The sequence below is a fragment of the Bubalus kerabau genome, chromosome 9 (assembly GCF_029407905.1).
Source record: "Bubalus kerabau isolate K-KA32 ecotype Philippines breed swamp buffalo chromosome 9, PCC_UOA_SB_1v2, whole genome shotgun sequence".
Classification (NCBI taxonomy): domain Eukaryota; kingdom Metazoa; phylum Chordata; class Mammalia; order Artiodactyla; family Bovidae; genus Bubalus; species Bubalus kerabau.
In genome coordinates, this window is record NC_073632.1 from 57,666,785 (window position 1) to 57,678,601 (window position 11,817).

Consider the following 11,817-nt stretch of genomic DNA (forward strand, 5'->3'; position numbering starts at 1 on the left):
GGATTTATAGCGATCCAAATATCTGGAATGCCTCTGAAGGAACTTTTGCCACATTTTCATTCATTTAGTAAAAATGTCTCACTGTGAGATGCTGAAGAGATGATTGAGAGACTGAAACTCTAATGATTAAGTCATTAAACCCAGTATGCCAAGGGCTTAATTGAAGTGAAGGGAAACAAAAGTCACTCAGTCGTGTCCGACTCTTTGCAACCCCATAGGCTATACAGTCCATGGAGTTCTCCAGGCCAGAATACTGGAGTGGGTAGCCTTTCCCTTCTCCAGGGGATCTATCTGCCCAACCCAGGGATCGAATCCAGGTCTCCCACATTGCAGGTGAATTCTTTATCAGCTGAGCCAAGGGAAGCAAGGACTTAATTAGATGTGTGTACAAGGCACTATAGCAGCTTAGAACAAGCAGCAAGCAGTTCTACCTGAGACCCATCTAGACAGCCTTCCCAGGGAAAAGGACATATGAGGACACTCATTTAAGGAGTGTCTCAAAGGGCAGCTAAGAAGGAAGTTGGGGAGCAGAGGCACAGTGACAGAGGGACAGCGTGGGGAAAAGCACACATGTGTTCATACAAAGAAAGTTGACTTCCCCAAAATCCCCATTCAGTTCATCTTCAGTGAATACAATGCCAATTATATATATATACAGTAGTGAAGAATACCAGGTGCAGATTTCTAAGTGCTTTAATCGATAACCAGACATTTTTTTTTCATTGAAAGTCCATAAAACTAAACCTAAAATGTTTAGTTAAGAGAAAAATAAGGCCTTGATGAATTGTGATGGATTGATTGAGACTGGTAAGCGGAGTTGGCTAGAACACCTTTCAGAGGGACCAGGATGAGTTAGAGCCCTTCTTGTACCATGGGTCTCAAAAGAAATAGGTGAGAACAGGTGAGTGGATCAGAGCAAATTAATTCCCTCACCCCAGCCCCAAACCCAACCCCAGTCCCATATGAGAACAGCAACCACCCATCCCACTTTGTCTTTGAAAGACAGAATTATCAGGTTGTCACTAGGAAATCATGGAATTGCAAATTCACAATATTTATTTTTGGCTACTGTGAAGCAGTTAATGAGAACTGCAAAATTAGAAAAGAAAACTGCTATAGCTTCTGTTTCTTGAGAACAGTCTTTGTACTGACTTAAGCCCTCAGAGTTAGAGAAATGGAAATAGTACAGTTTTTAAATGTTTTGAAAGATAAATACAATACCTATAATATTGATGTTTCCTTTCCCTGCCAAATTTAACTAAAATGACATACTTTTCATCCCTTTGTATTTAAAAGTTATACTGACCCTAAAGTTTGAATTTTCTTCGTAAAGTCTGTGAAATCTGACTGCCCTGTCTCCAAATTTTTTAGATACTTTTTCCTGCCCACAACTTTAATTGCATATTAATATCATTCTTAACATGCCTTTTCTTAGACATGAACACTGCCTTAAATGAACATGCACATATAATGTTACAATCTCTACATGAGATCTAATCCATGTGAGCCAAACCAAATTGCTTTATTCCTTTATAAATGATTAAGCATCAGTAGTTGGTATAAATATTGATATACATAAATGTGTATTTGTCAAAACATATTTATAGGTATTTATTCTCTATGAGGCCCTAACTGTAACATTCAGAATATGATAATTATTAGCATAAATTTTTTGAAGAAAGACTATTTGCTGCATATTTAACACTAAATAACTAATATAAATAATGTATGGGTGGTAGGCTATATGAATTTTTAGTAAACCTTAGGTCTAATTCCCCTTAATAAGTCCAGTTGAAAAAGGCATGTTTCAATTGAAAGAAGAATACACCACTTTCATGGTGCTCTAGCAAGTCAAAGGGCTTGTCCATTTTCTTGACATTGTATTTACTCAAAAGAGTTTATCTACAGGGAAAGAGCAAGGTTGCAGCAGCATAGAACAATGTTGTAATTGTCACTAATTAAGTGCCCTCAGCTGTGTCTATACTGGGCCACTATTGACTTGCCTTCCACATACTCAGCTGTAGGTTACCACACTAAAAATTCCTCCACTTATTACCTCCCTTGCTGTTCTCATTTCTATGTGGTGATATACTGACAGATATGTCACAACTGACCGTCACACTTTGTTCTGTGAGTAAGTATCTACTATTCTCCCCTATTTTGAATTTTCTACACAGAAAGTGGCTTGAAGTCGGGCAGGTCTCATGGGCTAGACTGATGAAATGATTCTGAGGAGCAGAAATTCAGAATGATTGTGCTTGGGGTGGGGCTACCCTAGTACTAATCCATCAGCATACTCCAAACACACTCTTTATAACCATAGTGAAGCAGTTTCCGAAGCTACTGGGTAGCTCAACCAACATCCAACCTTAACAAACTGCGACCTGATCCGTGACTAGGATCTACTTAGCCTCACGCGCTAACCACTGGAGATATCAGCCTTAGAAACCTCTGAGAGTTGGTTTTTGTCACTTTGAGCCATTCTTAATCTTTCTTTGCCTTGTTGCCACATTTGTAAGATGATGAAAGACTAGATGTGTATTCTCAAACTTTAATGAGCATAGGAATCTCCTGGGCATCATATGAAAATTCATATGATGAAATTCATTCATCATTCATTCATATATGAAATTCAGATTTGGCTTCACAAAATTTACGGTGGGGATAGAGCGCTCACATCGACTCCTAGGTGCTAATCCAAGACTACATAGTGAGTGCCCAGGAGCTAAGCTGATCTCTGCATGCGTGCTAAGTCTCTTCAGTAGTGTCCAATTCTTTGCAACCCCATGGACTGTAGCCTGCCAGCCTCCTCTGTCCATGGGATTCTCCAGGCAAGAATACTGGAGTGAGTTGCCGTGCCCTCCTCCAGGGGATCTTCCAGACCCAGGGATCTAATCTATACCTCCTGCATTGCAGGCAGATTCTTTACCCACTGAGCTACCTCAGAAGCACAGCTGATCTCTAGTCAACTGGAAATTGTCTCATAAGGGCTATGCAGCTGCTGCTGCTGCTAAGTCGTTTCAGTCGTGTCCGACTCTGTGGGACCCCATAGATGGCAGCCCACCAGGCTCCTCTGTCCATGGGATTCTCCAGGTAAGAGTTGCCATGTCCTTCTCCCCATAAGGGCTTTACTTGTAAAGTATACGTTATCCTTAGCTATGTATAAATTCACAACCATTCACTTTTTGTGTGTGTATCATGTTATAGGGTCTTATAATGCCAATGAACAAGATAATGAATGAAGGAACAAATTCAGCCCTTGGACTATTTTCTAAAGTTTAAAAACTTATAAATTAATAGTAACTGTAGGAATTAGGTTCCAAAGCCATGTGCCCATGATTTTTTATCACCAAATACTAAATTGCGACAAAGTAGCTAAATATCTTCATTATCATTAGGGCTTCAGAACTTCATAAGGTTGCAGGAAAGGCCCAGTGTTATTAGCCATTTCATTTTCTTTGGTGTGGTTAAATACACATTCTGAGAATTGACAAAGCTTTCAAATATTTTTTTTCATGGACTTTATTTTGATGCATTGATTCTCTTCAAGGTACCCCAGAATTCTGAACATCTTAAAATTTTCTGTACTTTTGTTTCTCCCATATGCCCAAATACCACCCCACTCAAGTTCACAAAGATCAAATTAGATAGAATTTTACCACAGAGAACTCTCCTTCTAGAGTCTTTTTATCTGATTCAACTGAACAGGTAGGTTTCTAAAATCAGCAGAAATACACTCATGGGATTTAAAAGCCACTATAGTCTCTTGTTTCTTAGAATGTTACTTTAGTATCTGCTCTCAATTTCAAAATCAGCTTGACTATTTCATATTCTCATGATTTTATAAATCTTGAATAACATTGGTATTTTGGTCTCTTGGTTTTACTGCACCAATTGCTAAGCAGCGGTATGGAAAATTTTACCAAAAATATTCATTTTACATTTTTCTTTATGAGATTAAATGCAATAGGAGCACACTTTAAAAAAAAAAAAAAAACTGTTTTCCAATGTTCAAAGCCTATCTGAAAGGCTGGAGTAAGGTTTATGCAGATAATGCATTCATGATTGAACTATTTATATATTAAATATGGTCGTAGGATATAAATTAACTTAAGTTCTTGAAATTTACAGACGAATTCAAAAATGTAAATCTGCTCAGGAAAAAAGCTATTTATCTCATCCGTTTGTATGGTAATTGATGGTTCATAATGAAATAATCTGATGCACAGAGTCCAGCTAAATTAGCCCAGCCATAATGTACTATCTTCAAGCAACTTCACATTCTCATTAGGGCCTTTCTAATTTCTAAAGCGAAATTAATGCAATTAGTGATCAAATCAATACATATTGATCATGAGTTTCTTCAATATGGCATGAAAATATCAGGTCAAAAAGAAAGGGCTTTTTTAAATCACAGAATTAATGTAAGAAATGTAAGTTGTGGGGAAAAGAGCTTTGTTCTATTTTCCTATAGTAGCTCCTATTTATAAGAAAGTGACTATGTCACTTTTAACATTGCTGACATGAAATTCAACACAATGCGCTACACCCCAGCTTGCCCCCCAACACATCAATACTGTATTCATTGTCCATATGGATTTTTTCCTCCCCATAAATATCCAAAAGCAAATTTTTTCCTCATGTGCAGAATTTTAGATGACTAATTACTCAAAAGCATTTTTGTCTTTTTCACATGCAAATGTAAGCAGGATTCCAGGGAGAAGTACATCCCCCTCCCAAGTCGTTGACCCAGTATTTGTACCCAAGGTGGAGTGGGCTGGAGTTAAATGTATGCAGGAAGGGACTTAAAGCCCAGAATAAAAAAATCAAAACACATTTGTGAAAATCAAGGAACTGCTGCTTTTCTACATACTAATAAGCTTATTTCAGTGTGAAATAAAATGAGACTTCCAAGAAAAAAAAAAAAAAAAGTGACTCAGTTCCAGAAGTCCTTCTCACCTTCAGCCAAATGGATTCTGAGATGTGGTTCAACAGATGTCTACTCCTGGCATGTGAGGGGGAATGTGCGATGAACTGTGTTAAATGCTCAACTTCTTGTTCTCAAAGTCACAAAATTATGTAGATCCTGGGGGATATTTCTGAGTAAACCAGAAAAAAAAGAGCAAATTGTTGGGTCAAGTCTGCCTTTGATATCTCCCAAAGGCTAAGCTGGGGAGAGGACCAGATTCAAAACTCTTAAGACCATGGATTGCAATTGTGGCCGGTGAATTTGCTTCTGCATCCTGGGGACATGTTAGGGCATGAGCCACTTTTCCTAAAGTCATATTTCATGACGGTATTTCCAGAAGCTTTATGGCATGTGAATAAATTCCCTTTCTGTCTGTGATAAAATTCAATTGCTTTGTTTTTTAAAAGGTAATTAATTTGAAGTTTTTCTTGCAATTTTCACACCATATGAACATGAATAAAGCTTTTCATGGCATGTAAATTTATAAACTGTGATGACTTAAATGAATGGCAGTGACAGGTGTACGCTTTATTTTGTTTACAGCCTGGTCCCATTGATTTGAGAGTGATTTCACAGATTTTAGTTGAAGTTCAGATGTTTATTCACTGGCATGAAACTCTTTGGTGCTTCTGGGAAGACAATCTGATGGAACTGATTTAATGTCCTCACTAAATGTCACTGTTTTTTGAAATTAAAGAGTGTTGGTGAAAATAATAGATTTATGTTTGCCAAATCACTTTTAAATTCTCTTGAGGGGAATGATACATGTGTTCATAAGTGTTTCTAGAATAGTACTTTAAAACAGCATAATCTTAAGTGTGCTCTATTGGTCTCAGGTCCTATGTGATGCTTTGGAAAAAAAGAGAATTCTATGGAGAAATATGAAGTTAAGAAACGTCTATAGACTCCATTATATTGGGGGAGGAGGAATTTACAATGTACTTTAGTGTAATAAAGGCTCTGAGAAGTCCTGCAGTAAAGGAACCTATTTAATTTTCTTTAGCTCAATATTTCCCAAATTAATTTGGCTACCCAATTTTTTGTTGTTTTTTTTTTTTCTTCTGAAATCTGTTAATATCCTTTTAGCTCTGCTTTGGGATACTCTGATTTTGATTCAGTGAGCTGCAGAGAAGCTATAAAATCTGAATTCTATTTTGGCCAACAGAAGAGAGCTGGCAAATCCAGCTTATCAAGTTACTTCTCTCCCTGATGTTAATGTCTTATTCTTCAACCTGAAATATTTCAATCACACCATCACTTTAAAAAAACCACTAAGATTGATAATGCCACCAGTACCATCTATTCTATAATCTCCCACTTCCAAAGGAAAACATAAATGAGCTCTTTAAGAAACTAAGTATATGATACCTATTCTTTATAGAGACTACAGATAAGCATAAGGAAGAAAACCTTCCAAAATCCTTTTATTGTAAATATCTTGATGTATATTTCTCCTGCCTTTCTATAGTAATATAACTATTTATGAAATTGGATTTGGTATGTACTATTTCATACCTATTCTTTCACTCATTTATACATAGTGACTGTATTTCCATGTCATTCATTTATAGCATTATTGTCTTCATTGTATGCATGCTCCACACCTTCTAAAACACACAAGACATACAGTCAGTAAACAACCATGAGTTTAAGGGCTTCCGTGTGTCCTTGGTAGGTATCTGGCAGGGTGGATCCTGTTCAGGCGTCACTGTGGTACTGCTGTGCAGAGGGGTGGACTGGGAGGTCAGTTCTTCCTGGCTGTGAATCAGCTCTGCAGAGGGAAACCAGGGACCAAGCCAAAGTGCTGGATGCTGCCTGGGTCCCTTCTTCCTCCACACCACTTCCCCAGCTCACCTTCCCCAAACACCTTCTCCCTGGTGTCTCTTTGCCTGTGAATGGACCTTTCTCATAGGTTGGAGGCATCATTAACCCTAGACATGGTCCCTGCAGGGGAGCAAGCACTGCCCTGCCCACTGTCACTGCCTCTGTCCGCGAGGATCTCTGTGGTGATGGTAGCCCCAGCCAAACCCACCATCCCCCTGAGGCTGCTTCAGAGATTCTTGAGGCCTCATGGCTGATACCACTTCACAGAGACCGCTGGACCCCTGGGATTGTTCCTGGTTTCTTGTCAAGCTCCAAAAGCCTGTGTTTGCCTGCTGTAGTCTCTGGTCTTGCGGTAGCCTCAATGGAAGCTAAGGGTGGTGCTAATTTGGTTGGATTTGATATTTGAAGTTACTCCTTGTAGCCATGCCAGAGGTTACAAGAAGCCTTGCAATAAAATGGGGGCACAAACAATGAGAGTTTCGAAGGAATGGAAACCAAATTTCGCTATTTTTAAAAAGAGACTTCTCTTAAGCCCCCAGTCTGATTTAAATGCTCCTGTATTTGTATTTCCCAAATATTTTGCACATTGCCATGATTCCTATCACCATTAGTGTTTACTTGCCTGTCATTGCCTAGGTGTGCAAGCACCTGAGAGATACACTGCCCTGTCTTACCTTATTTACTTATTGCTAAATGTTTATAATCAAGCAAAGACCATAGACACCAAGCTGTGGAGCAGGGAGCTTGAGTTCTTGTTCTAGCTTAGAGAAGTGGTTCTAAACATGGACTTGGGAGGCCAACTGCCATCTGTCAAGTCTCAGATCGCCATGACTGTAGGAAAGTTATTCAGCCTCTCTCTGCTTGAGGTTCTTTATCTAAAAAATGTGACTGATAATAGCATGCACTTCACAGGGTTATTCTGAGTAATAAAAAGCTGATGTTTAATAATACATTTAGAACAATACCTGACATATAGTATTATATGGTTATTCATTGAGTTTTAATTTGGCCATATTAGATTGCTCCCCAAGCCTGTTTCCTCACAGGCTAAGCTATATTGGAAGTGACCTGTACGGTGCCTGGAACATGCTGCGCAGTCTGCAGACACTTCCTGGACCACACTTATAATCTATTGTGTGTACCCCTGAAGATTCTAGATGGGGCAAGCATGGAATTACAGTAAAGACATCCTGATAGCACTCTTGCTTCTGGGCCCTCTTTGCCGCACATCTAATAGTGGCCATCAGTTGGCAGCTTTAGTTAAGTTATATCTCCCCAGGTTTTTATTGTTATGTCTCTTGGAGAGAGATTGGTTATTTGTGTGTGTGTATGTGAGAACTCACATTAGAACAGTAGGGCATGCTCAATCCTGTGTTTCCTCAACCCTTCCTTTCCTAAGTCATGACATTTTGTAGTGTGGATAAGAAGAGAAATCAGAGCTGGGTCTTCAGGCTGGAGATGGGATAGAGGCCCATCTTTAATGGCATTGAAATAGGAGGTGAAACTAAACTCACCATTGCTTATTTATGGCGGTAGTTATTTCTCTGTGGTTCATCCCAAAGGAGTTACTTTCTGTTGTTAATTGGAACTTCTAAGCCATTTTTATTTACAAAGTGTTTTACAGTCATTGGTATTGATGACTTATAATTCCCCCATGAGTTAGGTGTCAGGATGAGGCATTGACACGACTCCACTCTCAGGAAGCTGAGCCGTGAGGGTGGATAAATCTGCCGCCCCTCCCACACAGCAGCCACGGGGTCCGATCTGCTTTGTTTGGGCCTGTCAAACGCTTATTACCTCCTCCATGTGCTCTCATAGCAGTTAGGATTGGATTCCTGGATAAAGGGACTTCTCAGGAGGGACTGAGAGAAAGAGTGACACAGAATCCACTTATCAATTATCTTCTTTCTTCTGCTCTCCGTTAACACAACTTGTCCTTGCAACTGTATGTCTTTCGGCACATTTATTTTATTTTTTAAAGAAGTAAGACAAATAACTGCCTGTTTATTGTTAAATTTGTAGTGCCAGTCATGACAAGCATAAGGATAGTAACACTTTGGCCAGCAGGGTGCTTATCTGTTTTACTAGTTCAGAAGGACTTGATTGATGTGAAAGACCAAGGTCTCAGTAAAGATAATTTAGCCATTTCCATACAGTTTATGCCTGTGTTGGTTGTATCCTGCAGGGGAGTCCCAGGAGGCAGCTTCGTTGACCTTCCCTCCAAAAGGTAACACATAGGAGATTCCTAAAGGAACCATCGTCTAACAAGACTAATGATGGTTTCCATGCCTATTATCATTCAGAGACATCGAAAGAGGCTTTAGAAATGCAGTACCACATTCCTCCCTTGATGTTCCACATGATCTATTAAGGCGTTATGTGGCAGATAAATTAATCATTAAAAACTTACTGTTAAGTCTTTACAAATAATAACCAGGTGTACCTTGATTATCTTTGATCTCAATATATATTTTTTCTGTCACTGAACAGATGATACATAGCAGTTTGTTTTACTGACAACTAATCTGAGGGACTCAAAGGAAGCTATTTTCTTCCAGTATTTTTTCTTGCCTTTTTTTTTTAAGTTAGAAGGGCTACAAAGAAGTTCTACACTCAGTAGTAGCTCGTGACAGCCGGGATCACTTTTTCATATTGCTTTGCTGGGGTGAGAGTATGAAGCATCTCCACTGTTTATTATTCCAGCTCTCCCCCCATCTGATTTATTTCTCCCATTCATTGCTACTTAGTATTTAAAAGTTCAGACCAAGGGATGAGCTCCACATCTTGTATGCATTAGGCATTCCATGGTACACTGGATTCCACCCATAATGCCATTACTTTGGATGGAGGTGGATTTTTTCTTTTATAATGTGTTTTTCATCACATTATCCACTTCCAGAGCTAACATTTTTTATTTTCCAAAAAGAAAAGAAAAAAGATAACATGAAATAATGTAAATGCAACAATCAGGTAGATATACGTTAAGGCAAATGAAAATGCAGTACAACGCGGGTCAGGATTAGTGTCATAAATGATTTATTCATTTCCTATTAAGAATAATATGTAAATGTTTTAATAAACTTCTGGGGAAACTTGCATGAATAAAAATTGAGTGACTGATGAATTCAAGAACCACACTAGGAATGTGGTTTGATAGAGATGAGAGGTAATGGGCGAGGACAAGCGTCCTTCGGCAGACAGTAGGTTTCATAAAGAAGTTGAAAGAGAGAAGGGAGTTTGGTAAAAGTCCTTGTTTGTGGACCTCTGCCATTTACTCCATTAAATAACATGCTGCTGCTGCTGCTGCATGGGGAAATGACATTTTTCTTGGGAATGATCCTCACTTCCTACCACTACCTCCTCATCCTTTTTCCAGAATCTCTGATTCAGATTCCTAATGCTTATGAGGTCTGAAACCCAGTCTCCCTGTAAAGCAATCTATTTTAAAGTGTTAGTGCTTTAATAATCCCTTTCCTAAAGATTTTTAAAAAAAACAGCTAAAAAAGAACACTGCATGCTGATCTTTTAAGTATTATACCATCTAGGGAGAGAAAATAATTTAACATTAAAGAATTTTCCAAGTATTCTTCAATTCAGGTAATTTAAACTACTGACTTTTCCAGTTGTACACATGCCTGACCTAATACAGGTACTAAAAAATTTTGGAAGAACATGTACAATGTTGCAGTATTGCATATTGAATAGTATTGTGCATTTATTTAAGACTACCTGTGGATCAGACAGTAAAGAATCCACCTGCAATGCAGGAGCCACAGGTTCAATCCCTGTGTTGGGAAGATCCCCTGGAGGTGGGAATGGCAACCCACTCCAGTATTCTTGCCTAGAGAATCCCCATGGACAGAGGAGCCTGGTGGGCTACAGTCCATGGGGTCACAAAGAGTCAGACATGACTGAAGCAACTTAGCATGAACATACATCTTTGAGATGCTCAACTACAGTCAGATTTTAAAAGTAAAACCAACTCTGTCTTTAGACTATTATCCAATATAGTATCCCTTCCCCTACTAAAATATTTAGAGATAAAATGAAGGCATAGGGGAATTTATTTTCTGAAAGAGTAAAATCAAAGAAAAGATGGACCCTTCCTGATTTCCATTTGCCTGAGCCATTATACTGATTTATTTAGCAATAGTTGCATGGATAGCAGTAGATGCTGGGGATATATCACTCTAGGACTTTAGACTGAAGCAATTATTTTGAATTCTTTTACTTCTGGACTAGTCTGACTAAACACCAATTTTCTAGTTGTTTTTTTTTTTCCCCTATAAATGAGTGTACCTCAAGTGGAGAACACAGACTCACAAGCAAAAATGTTGTATCTTTTCCTGTTTTCCCTAAACCCAGTGAAAATAAAATTGAGTATTCCTATCTAAAGAGACAAGTAATTTATCCTTAATATCAGGATAATGCTGTCAGATTTAGCAAAGAAAAATACAGAATTGTTGTTGTTGATGTTTAGTCACTAAGTTGTGTCTGAGTCCTTTTGTGACTCCATGGACTGTAGCCCACCAGGCTCCTTTGTCCATGGGATTTTCCAGGCAAGAATACTGGAATGGATTGCTGTGCCTTCCTGCAAGGGATCTTCCCAACCCAGGAATCAAACCCATGTCTCCTGCACTGGCAGGCAAATTCTTTACCATTGAGCCACCAGGGAATCCCAAAATACAGGATACCCAGCTGAATTTGAATTTGAAATAAAGAATAAGGGGTTTTCTTGGTATAAGTATATTCAGTGAAATATTTGAATGTCCTGTATTTTATCTGGCACCTCTGAACAAGGACTCAGCCCACTCCTGATGGAAAAGGGATGTGAGCATTGTTCTAAAACTACATGTGTCCCTGTGGAAAGTGTGCCACATTAGGCCTGTGGGGAACAGCACTTCTGCGCACAGATCTCGGTACATGCATCATAGAGGCACTGTCTGAGTGGAGTGTGTGTATTATTGTCCCAGCCTACACTGGAGAGATGATCTTCTCCAGTTAGGGGACTCAATTTATATTTG

At 38.8% G+C, this 11,817-nt stretch overlaps 1 long non-coding RNA gene across 1 annotated transcript; it reads left to right on the top strand.

Annotated features, from left to right (window-relative positions):
- Positions 1-2,050: 2,050 nt before the first annotated feature.
- Positions 2,051-5,621, top strand: LOC129619905 (uncharacterized). The gene is made up of 3 exons (XR_008698279.1): positions 2,051-2,134; positions 2,917-3,093; positions 5,513-5,621. It is a non-coding gene; the product is annotated as an uncharacterized LOC129619905 (long non-coding RNA).
- The last annotated feature ends 6,196 nt before the right edge of the window (positions 5,622-11,817 follow it).